Source organism: Silene latifolia, chromosome 2 (assembly GCF_048544455.1).
Source record: "Silene latifolia isolate original U9 population chromosome 2, ASM4854445v1, whole genome shotgun sequence".
NCBI classification, from domain to species: Eukaryota; Viridiplantae; Streptophyta; class Magnoliopsida; order Caryophyllales; family Caryophyllaceae; genus Silene; species Silene latifolia.
Window position 1 is genome coordinate 144,198,534 of NC_133527.1, and position 17,361 is coordinate 144,215,894.

Consider the following 17,361-nt stretch of genomic DNA (forward strand, 5'->3'; position numbering starts at 1 on the left):
ATCGACACAGCTGTTGATGAAAATGGCTTCACACTTCGAATGCTCCACCTGCTCCACGTTTAAAGATTTAGTGAGTCTTGTATAAGACGGTCTCACATGTTAAACCAGCCCCATTCATATGTGTATCTCTCATTTAATTATAAGTTTAATCGGTTTATTTATGAAGTCTCAAAGCTTAGTTCGGTTCTTGTTTATGAACACTACTATATTGTTATTCAATTCGTGATATTCTTGTGTACAGCGTGTGATACATAAGTGGACTCATGGGACTCAAAAATATAGGTGGACTCACCGGATCTTGCCTCTATATATATATACATATGTTGAACCCACGTATCCACAAATGGTCTTGTTTATTAGCCAAGCAACCACCACACATACTTACTCAAGTTTCACACTCTATTATCCTTAATACCAAGCCCATTCTCAATCTTATGAGAGTAAACATCTCTTCCGTTTAGGACGTAAACCTTTTTTATACCTTAAAATCTTTTTGGCTTCCGTTGAAACAGTAATACTTGAAAAACGGGACAACTCAATTAGCTTGTGAATATAATAAAAAACTGACAAATTTCCCAGACGAACATCTAAAATTCTTGTTACTTACTCCAACGGAGCTCATTCGGGTAAAAACGGGCTTTCAGTTCTTACTTAAACTTTTACTAATTTAAATCAGATTGGACGCTAAGGTCATCTTTGATAAATGTACACCAATTATTTGCGTGACCAATTTAATCGTGAGTAGCAAGTATTACTTTAGATTCCTCTTATACCTTGGCAATAATAAACCATTTTCCCATTTCTTATCTGTTGTTCCAAGATTACAGGGTCTACTACACCGTTATATGTAGGTGGTTGATATCGTGAAAGTCTTTCAAAAGTAGATCGGTTGTGTTGTTTCATAGGTTAGTTTACTAGTTGGGACAAGGTCATAGTCCAGTAATACCCTAATTACACGATTTTGCAGACTAGCATATGTGCATTCATGTGGGTCCACATTCACCGTCATGGACCTCTTCCATCACTTTCGCAACTTCCGTTTTATCGATACAGCGGAGTAGAACCCCTTAGGTTGCTTTCTTGTACAATTGACCGTAATTTATCTTGATGAACTAACTCGGATGCCAACATTCGGATAGCTCGTTTATCCGTAGTGTCTGAATTTGGAGGGTATTACCCAGTGGTATTGAAGTTGAGGATAACTTGTTAAGCTTTGGTATCCTTGACACTCTCAATTGCGCAAACAAATTTGGTATCACCCTTCTCTCCACACAAAGTGGCATACTAACAATGTCGCCAAGTATGTTGATTAAACCGTGTAGCTTGGATAAGGCATTTATGAACTGATTATCTTCCTAGGGTAGATGGACATAGTTGACAAATCAAATAACATTTATAAGTCCCCGTTCGAGCCTGATATAAGGAGTCAGGCTGCTACTTCGGATCTCTTAAGTTCTCGAGATTTAATTGATGAGAAATAAGAAATCACCATTGTACGCGAAGCTTTTTAATGTCTAAATCGATAACAAATTGCAAACCGGATAGACATGCCTCATATTCAGCGACGTTATCAGTGACAATGAAATCAAGTTAATCGATATCGTAAAATGCTCACTTCAGGAAAAATGAGTAAAATGCCAGCCCGTTATCCTCAGAGATTGAAAGCACCATCAAAGTATAGATCCCAAATGTTGGTTTCTGCATGGAAAATTTCTTCATCTAGGAAGGTTCAAGTATCGATTATCAAGGTTTCTCAACTGGATTATTTGCAAGGAAATCAGTAACAACTTTTTCCTTAACAACCTTTAGAGGCACAAATTTCAAGTTGAATACTGACATGAATAAAGCCCACCTGGACATTCTCCCATTTAAAATTCGTTTCCTAAATATGTACTTGATAGGATTCATCTTCGAGTAAATGCACACTGTATTACTAAGCATGTAGTGGCGCACTTTCTTCGTGCTCAAACCAAAGGTAGGCATGTTTTCTCCAACGGAGTATATTTGACCTCATAGGCCCTGCTCTTTTTTGCTGAAAGGATCTGAAATGAATTGAACTGAAAAGAGCTGAAAAGAGCTGAATTGAACTGAATGAAGCTAAGCTAAATTGTACGAAGCTGAAGTAAGAGTTAATTTTAGTAAAGTTGGGTTGAACTGAGCTCGGTTAAAATGAAGGAAGTAAGTTAAATTGAACTGAACTAAATGAAGATTATCTATTATTAAGCCAAAAAGAATAAGTCATATCAAAAAATTTTATACGGATATAGTAAATAGCTTTTTCCTCTTTATCAACACTTTGAGCAAGCATAGTCCTCATGATTGTGTCTTACATGCCAAAGGATGAAGGGTGAACATGGGAGACTACAAGGTAAAGTAAGACCACTTAAGGTACCCAAGTGTAAATGGGAGTCCATCTTCATGAACTTCATCATAGGACTACCAAGGACACAAAAGAGGAACAACATGATTTGGCTTATTGTGGACCGTCTCACTAAGTCATCACACGTTATGCCCATGAAAGATACTTGGAGTAAAGCCGAGCTAGCCATGGCTAATCAGAAGAACATCTTGAAATTACATGGCTTATCTAAGGACAATGTGTCGGATCGGGATGCAAGATTCATATCTAAGTTTTGGCAACAACTCTAAGACTCGCTTGGGACCCAATTGAAGATGAGCACCGCATTTCACCTAGAAACCGATGGACAAAACGAGAGAACCATACAAACCTTAGAGGACATGTTGAGAGCTTGTGTAATGGAGTTTAGAGGTTCTTGGGAAGTTATATATGTCAGACTTGATTGAGTTTTCTTACAATAATAGCTACCATGCAAGCATTGACACGACACCATTTGAAACCTTTTATGGAAGGAAGTGTAGAAGCCCGATATGTTGGAATGATGGGGCCGAAGCAATGGTTTTAGGGCCGCAAAAGATTCAAGACATGATAGAACATGTTCAAGTAATACGTCAAAAGATGAGGGCGACACAAGATAAGCAAAAGAGCTATGCAGACTTGATACATCAGGATATTGAATTCACCATGGAAGACAAGGTCCTATTGAAAGTATCACCAATAAGAAGAGCCATAAAATTTTGGAAGAAAGGGAAACTAAGCCAGAAGTTTATCGAACCTTCCAAAATCTTGGATATAATTGGGGAAGTAGCCTGGGTTACCGATTGACACTTCCGCCAGCACTTGACAAGGTTCACAATGTTTTCCACGTGTCATACTATGGAGGTACGTGAGCGACCCATCCCAAATTATAGAAGTCAAGTCAATACAACTAGACGATTCACTAACCTACGAAGAAACGGCAAGGGAGATACTAGACCGAAATGTACGGAAGACAAGGAGCGGTGAGACGGTGTTGACCAAAGTAATTTGGACCAATCAAAATGTGGAGGAAGCGACATGGTAGGTCGAGAAGGCCATGAAGGAAAGACTCCCTCACCTTTTTATTGAGGTATGATTTCGGTTCCGTGGAAGTAACCTTGTTTCTAGGGGGTAGGAGACGTAATAACAAGCACAATTACCTAGTTTTAGTTACAATCAGGCTCGTCTAAGCCTAGACTCCCTATGTGCAATGGCACTGGGCCTCAAAATTTTGGGGCCCAAATTTTTGCATTACCCATATAAATGAAAAAAAAAAGTTAAAAGAAGTAAAGTTAGCAGAAAGCACGCGCTATACTTGTATGTCTATTCCAATTCTCTTTGTACTTCATCAATCTCCTTCTCCAAATAAAGTAACAAATTCCTTTCCCAAAAAATAAATTTGCTCTTAAATTTTACCATAAACTTGCTAACATTCCTTATTTTGTATTCTTTAAATATAATTATCACAAATTAATTCCTCATATCATTCCAAATTTACAATTAGAGAAACTGGAAATTTGAAATATGGTTAGTTTCAATTCTCAATAAAAATCTCAGATTTACACTTGAGCTCCAAAGAGATCGAAATAAGTAATACTTCTTCTTAGTTTTAATGAATTGTTATGTTATGGGTGATAGTCGATTTCTTGTGAATCTTGTCTTTATAATTCTTTAATATTATCGTCTTATTGTTTATTTCCTTTATGAATTTTCAATATTGTTCTAAAATTTAATGCATTTGCAGCTATTGAAGGAAGAACAAAGAGTCGGAAATCAAAGAACTTTATTTTATCGGTTTTTAATTCACACAATCGCGCCAATAGTTCTAAAATTCGGCTTCAATAATTTGTAATTTGCATTTTGAGTTTGTAAATTTGGGGCCTCATATTTTATTTTGCACCGGACCTCCACTTTTCTTGTGACGACCCTGGTTACAATTATAACACACCGTAAGTAGATAAGAGGAGTAAAACATCAATCTAGTAGACCTTTTTCCATAGCGTAATAGCCGGAAAGCATATGTGGGTGCGAACTTTGAGAACGAACGAAGTTCCTTTTTAGAAGGAAAGATTGTAATACTCCGTATTATCCTAGGGTCCCTCGGTCGTGTATTACCGAGTGGGTACCTCGGGGGAGTCCTAGAGGTCACTTACTTGACTGAGTAGCGTAAGTATGTGCCCACTCGACGGAGTGGGCTAGTTACTCGGTCGAGTCGAGTTCGCCGAGAGACTTCGCTCGTTTTGTCTTGTTTTGAAATAAGGGTTTTAGGACCCCTATATGTACCCATTAAAAGTCTCAATCACTTTATAATCACCTAGAAACTCACCCAAAATCCTAGTAGTATATTATTAGCCCTTAATTAAGGATTAAGCAATGAGGTTTAAGGTCCATTAAGAAGTTGTCCATTCCTAAACCATCTTTTGTAAGTTTCATCCAAATCCTCTTCTGTAGATCTTAGTTTTAGTTATTGAATCTTATTCTAACCCTTATTGTTAGAAATTTACTTAGAATTTGGGGGTTTTGATTATGTAATTGGGATTCATGAAACTTGACCTAGAAATTGGGGGTTTTGGGGAATTGAGACTCCATTAATGAAATTTACTAAGAATAAAAGATAATGCTATGATTTTACAATTTTTTTAGGAACACCGGTTTTCAGAGGAGCACTTTTGAAACTTGATTATTTGAAGAACTTGCTAAAGGTAGAGACTTTCTCTACTCAACTATGGGATTTTGCGTGTTTATGTGTTTATTCTGTCTTGTTGTTGAGTTGGAGTATTATCTCTTGAGATTCATGAGTATTGTTGATGGTTATTCTTGGTACGATGATATTATGACAATTGGACTTGAGTTTGGGAACCGATACGGGTAACTGGGTTCTGGGGAGACTGTCTTACGCGGAGGGCTTCCCGGAGTCTTCTCTTGTGGTCTCGACTCTCACCGCACGAGGGATGTGCACATTTACGATCCCGGGAGTGTTAGTGGTCGAGCACGTTCGTCGTGTGAGTTGAGTACCACTTGTTGCCGTGTGATTTATAGCATGCGTGTTGTGTCCAATTCCTTGTTGTTCTTGGTCTTGGACCGTTGGATGAGTCGGATCTCGGTGTTTATATGGTATTTGGTTTGTTGGAGGACTCGCTATGTTTTACTTATCTTTACTCAACCTTATGTTAAATTGGTGTGTTATTCTTTGTCAAATCCTTTTTAAAGCTATATATCTACCGTGATCCACTTGATAATTTCCGGTTATGTGGTGAGTAGTTAAGCTTGTAGGTATTGATGATGATGCATGATGAGGTTGGGCTAAGGGGACAAGTTGTCATCACGCCTAGAGACTAGTTTAACTTAGTTCACTTATGTTTTGCTAGTATGACTTTGCTTCCGTACTTTATTTAAGACTTGTATTTGGAATTGAAGTTTTTGAAACTTGAATTGTATATATTTATGACATTAATTAAACCTTGGACTTTAAATATTGTTTCTTGATTGACGTATTTGATGCATTACTTCGGGAAACCGAGATGGTAGCATCCCATTTACCTTGGTCGAGTAAATGGGTGTGTTACAAAGTGGTATTAGAGCGATGATTTTGGAACCTAAAACTAATGAACTCAATGAATATAGAGTGTCTAATAAAACAAACCCGGGTAGAGGACCCAGGACTTACTTTGTAATATTACGGTTTTCTATGTCTATGGGTACTCTATCGAGTGGGGCTTACTCTGTCGAGTAAGTATGTTTTTATACGAAACAGTAGTCTGTCTGATGGGTACTCGATCGAGTATGTGTGGCACTCGATCGAGTACGGGGCATTCGATCGAGTAAGTGAGTTTTTACGGGTTATTTTATCGGGTTTTGATAGTAACGCAAGAAGGATATAAAATCGTCTTTCGTCAGTTTCTCTTCATTTTACCCTTTTCTAAGTTTCTTAAAGAGTGAAAACATGTTACGTTACTCTCCTCTTTCGCATTGCTATCAAATCCTAAGGGCTAGAGTCGTCGGATCGTTGAGTTCTTTACGCCGTTGAGACCGTCGCTTTGTGGGTAAGATCCTAGTATAGTTTTTATATCGTTTTATTGATTTTAGTTGAAACCCTAATTGGGTAATTTGGGGGGTTTTGGGGAGTATGGTTGATGTTAGATTGTGATTGTATGATTGTGTGTTTATAGGAGATGATTTCGTTGAAGAACGATTACGATTAGCTGATTGGACGATCTTGGTGATTGCTATCCAGGTAGGGTTTTCCCTACTCAGTATTATTTACATAAGTGTGGTTGGTGATTACTGTTGTTGTTGTGATTGTTGGTTATTGGTATTGTTGGTTGCTCTTGACGGTTGTTGATTTCATATTGTTGTTTGGTGGTATAACATTCTGTGATATTCGGGGCGCGTCCCTGGCTGAGTGGAGTCACTTGCGGGAGTGGCTTCACGCCCTTGGTTCACCCTCTGTGGAACCCGCCACAGGAGGGGGTGTGAACATTAAGGAAACTTGGGTTTATCGCTCGGTGTTGATGAGCGGGGATTTGGTGGATACGGCTGCGGTCCCCCACTGGCGATGTGGAGTACCTGTTGCGATGGGTACTCTGGCAGGACTACACACTTTAGTGTGTAGTCAGTTGTGTGGAGATTGATTATGGAGACTGGGGTTTGTTCTGTGTTGAGCTATTTTGGCATTTGATTTGTTGTGGCTTGTTTTTATGTAAATAGTACTGACCCCGTTTAAACGTTTTAAAACTGTGGTGATCCATTCGGGGGTGGTGAGCAGTTATTGAGCATGTATGAGACGATGCGTATGGAATAGCTGGGATGAGTCACCACGTTCCAATTTAGAAGTCTTTCGTTGTGTCTGACGCTTGATAGTATTTTGACAGTAGACAGTTTTGAGAACTTGTAATTCTTTTTAATAGTTTTGGTATTGGCATGTAATCACGTTAAACACTATTTACTTTTAAGTATGTTTCGTTATTGTCTTATGATTATCATTGCCTCGGAAAACCGAGATGGTAGCACTTCCATGCCTTCAGTGGTCCTGGTAAGGCACTTGGAGTATGGGGTGTTACAAAGTGGTATCAGAGCAACGATCTTGAAACCTGTAACCAATGAACCTAATGAACATAGGGAGTCAAATTAAAATGAACAAGGGGTAGAAGTTGTAGGAGCTAATGCAAAGACTTGGGAGACGTCCTAAAGTCGCGAACTCGCCCTACAATTTTGAACCGGTCACCATGGGATATGAGTCGGGATTGCTATGTGTTTATTTTGTGAATTGTGTACCTATATACTGATGTGTGGCATGAATCGGTCTGATTTTGTATATTGTTGGTTGAAAGCATGTTGAATGATAGTTGGTTTATAATGTTGGTTGGAGTCGTTGGAAAAGTATGTGAGAATGATGAATGATGTGGTGGAAAAAGGAAGTAGTTCATATGTGATAATATGTGATGAATAATGATGTTGCAGGATGAAAGATTTATAATGTGTCTATACTAGTAACATGTGATTAGAGGATGTGACATGATTTTACATAATTTTGTTTGCGTAAACTTAAATAATAAGTTTATATACTTGTCTACTGTTGTATCATATGCACTTGTTAGATGAAGAATGTGGTTGGAATGGGAAGAATTGATTGGAAAAGATGGAGTGTCAATTGCATGAGAATATGAATTTTGTGATTATGAATATGTTTAGGTGACAAAGTGGGTTTGTAATATTGTTGCATTAGTAACATGGAAATAGGATTTATAATGTATGAGTATGTTTTGTGTTACGAAAAGTTATAAAATTAAAGCATGCGGGTAGTACATGATTGAAAATTTGAATGTTATATGAGCATGATAGATGTTACTGTTTGGTTTTTGGAAAGTAGTAACATGTGGTTAGGGATAGTGGTTTTACAAGCATCGAGTCGCTTTTGTTCACCTCATTGATGTTTAAGTTGTTTGAAAGAGAAAATCAAATAGTTATGTCGTCTGATTACAGCAAAGTTGTCTTTAAACTATTATAACTTGAGATGCATAAATGATTTTTATGTGATTCAAATTGGAGGTAATATCTTGTTCTTTTACGATTCTAACGATAGGTCACACGCCCAAAACGACCAAGAAACGAGTGAAATATGACCGTTTTACGAAGATTGGACAGTGCTGAGAAATGCGTAGGGTACTCGATCAAGTGGCCCTCACTCGATCGAGTGCACCTCTTGTTACTCGATCGAGTAACCCTTACTCGATCGAGTAGCCCTGGTAATTTGTTTTACGTGTCTCTGACCTTCACATACTCGATCGAGTAAGCCACTAACTCGATCGAGTGACCTGTACTCGATCTAGTGACCCCTGTTTTGAGTCATATGCTTATCTTTTGACTTCGTTAAATATTATGTTTAATTCAAAGGTGTTATATTGCTTCTTTATGCATTATTTTACGTATGTGTTGGTCCTGATGCGTAAGTTATCCAACCTTGTGATGTAACGAGTGGCACCTATGGTGAGTATGAGTTCGGTGGGGAGGACATGAGTTATATGTGGTCGTGATAGATAGTGGAAAAAGAAAAAAGAAGATTGGTATGGCTTATTGTGGCATGGAGCATGTTCTGTGAAATGGGATGAGTGATATGATTTTGTGTTAGGTAATATAAAAGTAAGGGAATATGGGCAAGGAATGGTATGAGTCTAAGGAACGTGAGAATGAAAAGATGGAAAGGAAGGATGTGGATAGTAGCAACTTGAGATGTGTAAGGAATAATGGAGAGAGATGGTTAGGAATCGTGTGAGTTAATAATATATGTAGTGAAAGATCGTTGTAGAGGGATGGAGAAGAGTGGTATATAGTGAACTTAGTGGAAACATGTCGCGACGTGGATTTGTAGATAGTGAGTGAGTTTGGGAATTTGTAGTGTCAAGAGGTGAAATTAATGTGTGATTTCCTTGGGCAAGTAACGATATCAAATGAGTTTTGGGATTAAAAAAAGGAGGAGAGATTGGAGATCAGTGTGAGTAATAGCATGAGATGGTCTGGACTGATTTGTGATAAGTGTGAGTAATAGCAGGATAAGAAAAGATCGATGGTAAGAAAGATTGAGATGGTACTAATATGAAATAATGGAATTTGAGTTTTGGAGCAACGAAAGGGTAACTGGATTACTAAAGAGTTAGGTAGAAGGAATAAGGAGTTGAACTATTAATTGGTATTGTTGAGTGTAAAGAGAAAAGAAGGATAAAAGTAAGCTGAGAAAAATGTTGACCGGTGTTATGTGATATAGAACTATAGAAGTAAGGAATCGTCGAGATTTATGATACTATCATGAGGATGTTAGTTAATGATTATATAGGAGTTTCAGGACAACATGATTAGTCATGAGTTTCGAGAAATTAAGGGAGTAAGAATTTGGTAGAGTATCTGCTTGATATGAGATTTTGGTGGAGAATTAGATAAGGATACAATTAAGGATGAAATTGGAAATAGTGTTGAGGTAATTTTTTTGATGGATTTGATGTTCGTTATTTGGGATATTAAACAAAGATAGGAAAGAAACCGTGATGTTTAGAGATGAGTGTAAGAGGTTTGCTATACGAGCAATGGTGGTATTTTGGTTTTGTCACTAGTGGTTAAAGGTGATGATAGATAAGAAAGATAGCAATTCTAAAGAGGTTGATTTTGTAGAGACCAGATTGATATGTATGGTTGTAAGAGGGTATAAGATTTGGCTATATGAGGTGGTTGTTAGTAGTTGAGTATTAATGGTATGGTTACATTTGGCAGGAGGTGATGGATATGCGAATGGGAGAATGTGTTATGAGGGGCATACGAGTTAAGCTCGGGCGAGAGATAACCTTTACCAGGTGGTACTTACATGATCAGGATTGGCGGGTTGGATGTGTTTATATGTCTATGATGTGTATAAAAGTTTGTGTGAGGTTCTGACCTCACGATAAGTGGTGTGGTGTGATAGTTATAAAGTTGTTATTTGAATGTTCTATAACGTATGATGGGTACGGTAGCCTAATGGAATGATATTCAAAAGTGATAGTTTGGGTAATCTGGCATGGTTAGTTATGCTTGTATGTGTATTCATGATATATGTTTATTCCGTGAAATGGTATGGATGATATTCATGAGCTTCTTGTCTGTTTATTCTGTATAATATGTTGTGTTATGATCTAGTAAAGCAGTTTTAAGTAAGTTTTCTTGTCCGAAAAGTTATACTGAGTCAGTGCTTATGGGAATTTTATGTGATTGTGATGTCTATCGATGTGGTTGTTGTGCCTCGGGTGGTGATCCGGGCACGGTACTTCGTGTTGTGATGCGAGTGTTTTCGCGCTGCAGTGTGGCTGTTGGTGGTGGTGTTGCGATGCCGACGCTAGTTGTGGTGGAGTAGGCGGGATGATTACGATTCAAGTTTCGAAAGTACCTACCAGTTATGCATAGATTGTTGTTTTGTTGCTGCTGTTTCCTGTGAGTTTCAGTTTAGACAGATAGAAGGTTGTTTTGTTTATTGATGTTTCTTACCAGTTTCAGCTTGGAAGTGAGGGTAGATTCTGATATGAAAGAGAAGTGGGTATGTTTCCGTTGTTGTTATGATATAATAACATTTTGTTGATGGGACACAGTTGCGAGAGGTTGTTGGAGTGGTTGTGATATTCTTTTAGAGGAAGCATTGGTTTACATAGTAATGTTACGTGATTTGTGGAACATGTGTTATTCTGATATGAAAGCTGCAAGTGGTTCATAATCTCTTATTGGAACAGTGAGTATATGGTGTTGGAAATTAATATCATGTTAAGGGATGAATGAGTTTTGCGGTAATAAAAGAAAAGAAATTGAGGATCTAGTGTTAGTGTGCGTAACAAGTGTGGAACGTGCGTTATGTTTTGGCGATAGGTGTTTTATCTAGAGAGGTATGTCGTATTGTGGTAATGTGGAAGAGTTGGAGTGTTGGTTATGCTAAAGATTTTGTGGTATTGGTTAGATGGAGTGCAGAAGGAGTTGAGGTATGAGAAATGTTCAAGTAAGAGGGCCTTGTATATAGGAATAGTAAGTGTTTAGATTATAGGCGGTTATCTTTGACATATCATGGTGATGAGGATAATTAGAAGATATAGCTAAAGGTCTAGTATAGTGAGTTACGAGGACGTAACATTTATCTTAAGAGGAGTAGGATGCGATACAAGAGAGTTTGCTGGTTGTGCATGTTGTAGTATATTTGGAAGTAGAGTATTGATGTAGCATAATGAATGGACTTGTATATATTGTGGTTGATATTGTTAAAAGGCCATGGTCGTGCTTGTAGTAGTATGATGCTTAGGAGTGTGAGAATATTTCGATAGTGTTGACAGTTGGATGATGATGTTTATGAGTTCTATAGTGCTGACAGTTGGATGATGATGTATATGAGTTCTATAGTGTTGACAGTTGGAGGATGAGATTATGAGTGTGAGTGAAATTCGAGGACGAAGTTCCTTTTAAGGGTGGTAGAATGTAATATTCTGTTTGATGCCTATGAGTGTCTTGATATTGGATTTTCCAGTGGATAATATGTTAGTGAAACGGAGCTAGCAGCGTTTGCGAATGGTAGTTGGTAGTGTATGGAGTTAGTGTCGAGGGAGACTATATGTAGTTGATACGATATCGTGAAACATGTTGTGGAGGTAGACATAGTTGGTGGAGTTGGTGTTAAGAGTTCCTGTTTGATAGGTGGGGTTTCGTTTTGAGTTTCTAGTTGCATTGTTGTGTCTTGATCGAGTTAGTATGTTTGTTTTTATGTACGGGTTGAACTTCGGGGACGAAGTTCTTTTTAAGGAAGGAAGACTGTAATACTACGGTTTTCTATGTCTATGGGTACTCTATCGAGTGGGGCTTACTCTGTCGAGTAAGTATGTTTTTATACGAAACAGTAGTCTGTCTGATGGGTACTCGATCGAGTATGTGTGGCACTCGATCGAGTAAGTAACCGAGTAAAGGGCACTCGATCGAGTAAGTTACTTACTCGATCGAGTAAGTGAGTTTTTACGGGTTATTTTGTCGGGTTTTGATAGTAACGCGAGAAGGATATAAAATCGTCTTTCGTCAGTTTCTCTTCATTTTACCCTTTTCTAAGTTTCTTAAAGAGTGAAAACATGTTACGTTAATCTCCTCTTTCGCATTGCTATCAAATCCTAAGGGTTAGAGTCGTCGGATCGTTGAGTTCTTTACGCCGTTGAGACCGTCGCTTTGTGGGTAAGATCCTAGTATAGTTTTTATATCGTTTTATTGATTTTAGTTGAAACCCTAATTGGGTAATTTGGGGGTTTTGGGGAGTATGGTTGATGTTAGATTGTGATTGTATTATTGTGTGTTTATAGGAGATGATTTCGTTGAAGAACGATTGTGATTAGCTGATTGTGACGATCTTGGTGATTGCTATCCAGGTAGGGTTTTCCCTACTCAGTATTATTTACATAAGTGTGGTTGGTGATTACTGTTGTTATTGTGATTGTTGGTTATTGGTATTGTTGGTTGCTCTTGACGGTTGTTGATTTCATATTGTTTGATGCGTGTCTTTTATATGATGTTTTACACCTCATTTTACACGCATTTCAGAGCTCATTTATGTAGTTTAAGGCTACTATTTGCCCCATTTCGTCTACTTTCGTATTTTTATGTAATATTGCAGATTTATGCGGAAATGGGTAGAAATCAAGCTAAATCCGTCCCCGAGTATCTTGCACTGCATTTGACATGAAGTATTTACTTAAGGAACGAGCTTGGTGCGCGTTTCGAGGCCCGAAAGACAAATCCACGAGAAGTTAGAAGTCAAGTACCAGCTAAAGCAGTCGATCGACTGGCCCCCTTAGTCGATCGACCAATGTACGACTTACAGAAGCTACTGTACACTGCAGAGCGGTCGATCGACCGGTCACAATGGTCGATCGACCACACCGCTAATTCAGACGTGAATTAAAAGATCAAGAAACTCAAAGCCCATTGTATTTTAGGTTTTGGAAATAAGTGTTACGTATACTTCTATATAACGTAACTGACATTAAGCATTAATCATCAAGTCTTTTATCAGAAACTTTAGGGAAATAATTAGGGTTCTAAGTTTGTTCGGTATTTTACACAATTTATCTTCGTTCGGTTTTTTATCCTTCCTCTGCGATTTCTTTCACATGGTATTCTGCTGTTCTTATTTCAGTTTCGTTGTTTATTTCTTTCGTAGTATAGGATTTGTTAGATTAGTTTCCCATAGCCAATTTATCGCCTTATGTTCATTGTTTATTTCGTCGCTTCAATCATGAATTCCTATGTTTCATTAGCAAATTTTATTGTTGTTATCCCTAGCATGAGTAGTTAAATTCATTGTGCTAGGATGTAGGGGAATTATAGTGTAGGCGGCATTAGAATTAGGGAGCCCTGAATCGCGTGTTGGTCGATCGACCGTCCTACCTGGTCGATCGACTGACCCCGTGAGTTTTATTACATTTTAATTGCTTTAATTGTTATATTTGACGAATCGAATGCATGCGACTAGTTGAATGCTTAGTATATGACTGATCCATTAGATCGAAAGTAAAGGAAAGTTGTTAGACTACCAATTAAAATGACTAAACTATGCTAAGATCGAAAGATAGGTAAAGTTTAGACCTTTTAGTCACTTTTCAGGACAAAAGTTAGTATTAGTGATATTAGGGACCTGTAGCGAGATCGAAAGATGCTACCTGTGAGAGTGGACCGAGAGGACCTCTTATTTTCCCGTCTCACGTGTTTGATTTAGACCTTTCTAGTTTGCTGCCACCGAAACTATAGTGAACCGACCATCCTAGTACCCTTCTTTATATTTGATTTAATACAATTCTTTAGTTTAATTTATATTTCTTTGCCTTTAGCTATAGATCAAATCAATTCAAACCCCCACATCATTATTACCTTAGACCAGAATTGGACAACTAGAAATTACATCTGCCTCTCTGTGGTTCGACCCTGCTACCACTAGCTTTTGTTAGTTTTAATAGGTTTTATAAATATTATTTTTGACACCTCACGACGGGTATCAAATTTTGGCGCCGTTGCCGAGGAGGCAATTGTTCTAATTTTTAGTTGTTTTATTTTAGTCTGTTTCTTAGTTTAAGGGACATTCGTTCCTTAAACTATTCTCATATTCTTTTTGTAGTTTCTTCTTATGCGCAGGTCACAGGGTGGTGAACTACTACCGATCAATCCCGAGATTGAGAAGACCTTGCGTGAGTTGAGACGATTATCTAGGATATTGCCGACAGAGGAAGAGTTGAGTACTATGTCTGGTTACTACGAGAACGAGCTATACGAGGAGGATCCACCTTCATCACCCATTTCCACTTCTTCAGCTGAGACAGTCACATCTCCAGAATTTCCAGTCATGGCTGAAGAAGCAAGTATATCAAGTCACTCTGAGCCGACAGCTGCAAATCTATACAAGGGGTTCGAATTACCAGGAGCTGATAGAAAATTCGAACCGAAGCCTTCTTATATCAACTTGGTTGAGAGGAACCAATTCGGGGGAGCTGCAAATGAAGATGCAGCCAAGCATATGGAGACATTTATCGATTATTGCTGCTTTATACCCCCGCCGACCGGTGTGACCCAGGACCAGATAAAGGAGACTATGTTTATATTCTCAGTCCGCGATGCTGCAAGGGAGTGGTACAGAGATCTGGACCGAGCTGCTAATGGGATCACCGACTGGAATTCTTTGGCCTTGGCATTCTACAAGAAGTACTTTTCTGCCTCGAATATGAATGCCATTAGAGCTCAGATCACGAGCTTTAAACAGGGGCCTGATGAGAACTTTCATGAGGCATGGGTCCGTTTCAAGAAACTGGTGCGAACCATTCCGCATCATGGGTTTGAGAAGTGGAGCCTATGCAATCAGTTCTACAATGGGCTCTATGACGATCAGAGGGCTATCCTGGATGCGACAGCTAATGGCAGATTCCAAGAGAATACAGGGGAGACTAAGGGGTGGAAGATCATTGATGACTTGGCCACCCACAAAGCTGAGTATGGGAATTCCCGGGGAAATCAAAGGAGAGCTGCTGAATCTCCTTCTGTAGCTGCATTAGAAGCTCTCACGGCGAGATTTGACAAGTACGAGTTGGGATGAGCTTCCAAAGGAGGGATTTACCATGTATGTAACACTACGGATTTTCCTTGGTGACTACTCGACCGAGTAGAGCCTACTCGGCCGAGTAGTGCTTTGGCTGTGGGTTATTTTGGTTCTGCCGAGGAATACTCGGCCGAGTATAGTGAATACTCGACCGAGTATTGGACACTCGGCCGAGTATGCACTTACTCGACCGAGTGTCCGGTTTGGCGGAGTGTTATTTCGACGGTTTGATTAGGGAATGTTTAGGGTATTTTATATTTCCGCGTCAGTTTCTAATATCATTTCAAAAGCTTTATCATTTCTACGTTACCCTAATCACACCCAAATCATTCCCTAATCCTTCTCTTAAGCATTTCGTGGCGTCATTGTGTGGGTAATCGTCGTGATTCTTGCGTATAAGTTCTCGTTGCACTGTTGGTAAGTTCTATCTTCGTGATAATCTGTACTTTTGTGGGTTACTGTACATTTATATGAGAATAAGATTTTGGGAATTGTACAAAGTGTAATCGTGTTGCATAATCATTGTATAGGAGAAGACTTCGTAGAGGAGCCTTTTTTATTGTTCGTGTTGCATACTGCTGTTGATTTGCTAAGGTAGGGTTTCCCTACTCAGTTTACTGTGCTTTGCATGACATGTTGTTGTAATTATCGTTGTCTGTTGATCATCGTAGTATAGAGGTTTTTGTGACAGTGTTGGTGTGAGGGGATTGAGATGACGGTGATGTCATGTGATTTTGATTTCGGTGGAGTCACTTGCGGGAGTGGCTTCACACCCTAGTTCGCCCTCCGTAGAACCCGCCACGGGAGGGGATATGCACATTAAGGGACAGGGATCGTTGTCGCTCGTTGAGGAGCTGGACTAGGTGGGATCGGCTGCGGTCACCCACTGGCGGCGAGGATTACCTGTTGCGATGGTTAATCTGGCAGGGCTACACACTTTGGTGTGTAGTCGGTTACTATGTGAGCTCGGATGATTGGGAATTGGTGATGATCAGACGATTATTGCATTTGTTTGTCTTATTAGTTGAATAATACTGACCCCGTTGTTGTTTGTGGAATCTGCGGTGATCCATTCGGGGATGGTGAGCAGGCTTGACAGGTTTTGCTAGTGAGATCTTGGGGATTATCTTGGGAGATTTGCCACCACGAGTCATGATAAGTCCAATTTATATATATTCTATCCCCATATTTTAGCTTTAATTTACATGTCATTATGCACTAATCTTAGTGATATTGAGCTAATATTTGCTTTCTAGTTCTATTTGTATGTTTTGTCATGTTTTGTAGGTATAAGAGCTTTTAAGAGCTTAATCCTACACATTTGCAAGTAAACTAGAAGCTTGGCTAACAAAGGAGTAAGATTGGACTAAGTGTTGGAAGTGTGTGGACTTGCATGAGCAAATGTGGTGGATTAATTTGAGAAATGCACAACACAAGTCAAGAAATGAGCCCAAGTATAAAATCAAGTGTTAAAGCCTAAGTAGAAGAAGATGGGAGAATGCCTTGGATGCTCATCTTAAGATGCTCTTTGGATGCTAATTGTGCAATTAAGAAGGTGTTGATAACCAACATGGGATTCTCTAGGAAATTACTCTAGTAATTAAGAGAGAATATTTGGGGTTGACCCCTTGTATTTGCTCTACAAAGTTCACCCTTTATTTCATATATAAAGGGTGTAGACTTCAACACTACACACCATCTTTCTACACATATTTTTCCATCTAAATTCTCTCTAAATTTAGTAGTTAGTTTAGATTAGCTCTTAGTTTAGTTTAGATTTACTTTATGTTATTTACATTTCCTATTTATATTACAAGTTATAAAACAATTTATATTTACAAGTTAATTATATTACAAGTATTGT

The 17,361-nt window shown here is 38.6% G+C and overlaps 1 non-coding gene across 1 annotated transcript; it reads right to left on the bottom strand.

Annotated features, from left to right (window-relative positions):
• Positions 1 to 15,131: 15,131 nt before the first annotated feature.
• On the bottom strand, positions 15,132 to 15,238 carry LOC141645030 (small nucleolar RNA R71). Its single transcript, XR_012544625.1, has one exon. It is a non-coding gene; the product is annotated as a small nucleolar RNA R71 (small nucleolar RNA).
• Positions 15,239 to 17,361: the final 2,123 nt, after the last annotated feature.